Raw genomic sequence first — 2,537 nt, 5'->3', positions numbered from 1 at the left:
GTTTCACTAATTTTAGTCCTGAGGCATAAGTTTTTTTGTATTTTATTTTCACTGCATTATAGCAAAAAAAATGCTTTTCATTATTTTAATTGTGTAATTATAATTTTAAAATTAAAGTTTATATAATTGTCTTACAGTTGTTAAAAATATAGGAATTAAAAATATGAAATAAAAACAAATGATTTTAACTTCCAATAATTATTGAGTTTTTTTAGTATCAAGTGATAAGAAATATATAACTTCCAATAATTATTCAAATGTTTGAAATGACGGTTTTTAAGTCAGTGAGAGAACAAGATTATTGAATTATTACCATTATTTCAAAAGGCTGAAATGACGATTTTTATTTTCATAAATAATTAAAAAAATATTTTATTTTCATTTATTTTTATTTCTACTAACATTTGAACAAGAAATAATAAAACAAAATTTTATTATTTTGACTATTCTATGTAAAATTAAAGAAAAACCAAAAATAAATAATATTTTCGTAATTATTTACAAAATAAAACAAAAATCCAAGCTAGTCAAAATTGAAGCTATTAACTTAACCAAAAGAGATTCAGAAAAGAAAAGAAAAAATTAATAATAAAAAAAGCGAGTTATTTTCAGTTGCCAGTTTTTCCCAGACCAAACAACAGAGAAGCCAACAAAATTTTATCAAAAAACGGAAATAAAAGGGAAAAAAAGATGAGATAAATCAACCACAATTAATACATTCCATAAAATAAAAACTCCCAGTTACAAAACTAAACGTAAACATATCTGAATCTGAGTTGCAAATTGCCAAATTCAAACATTCCACCTGGAGCTTGAGTTTTATCTTTATCTCCATATCCTTATTTTCTATTCATTTCAAGTAATTCTAACCACTTACCTACACTGTGTTTGAATCTGCCTTCTTTTTAACGCAACGCAAAAGTAATTCCCTCACTGCTTTGTAATTTTTTGGATTGAAAAATATATTTTTTCCATTCAACACTATTCTAAAGCATTTCCAAACACATTGTAATTGTGTTAAGCACACAGCGAGTTACTCTACTCTCTCTCTTACCTCTATATGGGAAAAATCTCAAGTTCCCTTACTAAATTACAAATTTAACATAAATATTCCTCTCATGTGGAAAAGATCACGCTCTTATCAGCTACCCCCAATTGCCCCAAAAGCAAAGCAAGACTAGCTTATAAATTTTTCCCTACCAACAACCCCACCACTAACTTGTAAATCTTTCTTTCTCCACCATAATCCTTCACTTTCTCTATTTAAATACACGCAAACTACAATTTAGAAAGAAAGAAAAAAAAGGCTTCGAATTTTGATGCATTGAATCCGTGGCTTTTCGTGTCTGCTCTCATTCTCTCAACCTCTTTTTTGTTGTAGGTTGTTCAACCGCTCTAGACACGATAACTTCTCATATAAGATAACTTCTTTCTTTTTTATTTAACCTCTTCATATTATTATATTAATCTAATCAAATAAATAATAAAACCGATATTTCATTTGCATCTTCCCATCCTATTCTCCAAAAAATAAACCTACTCTATTTGCAAGCTGAGGGGGTCGTTTTCCCAGAGTTGAATCTTCTTATTTTGCTCAGAAAAATTGAATTCCTTGAATTTGTTTAATACCCCATCATCGATCTGAAAGTTACTTCATAGATATTGTTATTATCACTCTTACATAAACCATAATTATTATTATCGTCATAATTACAATTAAATTTAATTATTTTTTAAAAAGAAAAACATGTTTAATTTATTTCTCTCTACTTTCTAATTAAATCATTTCCCACCCTAAATATATATAGTGATATACTACTCACACATCTTAAAATTTGTGTTCATTCCAAGTGAGGAGTTAGTTTCCACAATTTTCTGATCATCAAATCAAACCCTCTTCATTTTATTTTTTTGCTTAATTTACCAAAAAAATGGTTCTATGAGTCTCACGAGTACGCATGCGATGGATCCAGAAGGTGGAACAACTCGTCAAAACTCTGCTAAGGTGAGAGAAGAGAACAGGACCAAACCAAACCAGCAATGTTTGAATTTCGATTCAAGCAACGCTGTTGTTGTTGTCTGATAATGTAGGCTTGTCTTTTTTTTTTTAATTTGTTTTTGTTTTTGTTTTGTTTTTTTTTGCAGAGAGAGTCGTGGAGAACGGTTCTGACTCTGGCGTACCAGAGTTTAGGAGTGGTGTACGGCGATTTGAGCATTTCGCCGTTGTACGTTTTCAGAAGTACGTTTGCGGAGGACATTAAGCACACGGAGAGCAACGAGGAGGTTTTCGGCGTTTTGTCGCTGGTTTTCTGGACCATAACGCTGGTCCCGCTGCTTAAGTACGTCTTTGTGGTATTAAAAGCCGACGACAACGGCGAAGGAGGCACGTTCGCGTTGTATTCCCTACTTTGCCGCCACGCGAAGGTGAGTTCTCTCCCGAATTACCAGGTGGCTGACGAGGAGCTGCAGGAGTACAAGAAAGATTCCCGCGGCGCGGCTCCTGAGACCAGCTTTGCGCGCGGCTCAGCAGCACGTTT

At 32.3% G+C, this 2,537-nt stretch overlaps 1 non-coding gene across 1 annotated transcript in view; it reads left to right on the top strand.

Annotated features, from left to right (window-relative positions):
- The first annotated feature begins 801 nt into the window (after positions 1-801).
- LOC100795282 (potassium transporter 6) overlaps positions 802-2,537 on the top strand; it is an 8,771-nt gene continuing 7,035 nt past the window's right edge. Inside the window, exons 1-2 of the transcript XR_001383757.3 lie at positions 802-2,005; positions 2,146-2,533. This is a non-coding gene — a transcript (potassium transporter 6). The remainder of the gene's footprint in view (positions 2,006-2,145; positions 2,534-2,537) is intronic.

Source organism: Glycine max, chromosome 2, assembly GCF_000004515.6.
Source record: "Glycine max cultivar Williams 82 chromosome 2, Glycine_max_v4.0, whole genome shotgun sequence".
Classification (NCBI taxonomy): domain Eukaryota; kingdom Viridiplantae; phylum Streptophyta; class Magnoliopsida; order Fabales; family Fabaceae; genus Glycine; species Glycine max.
This window is presented reverse-complemented; position numbering and strand designations above follow the sequence as displayed.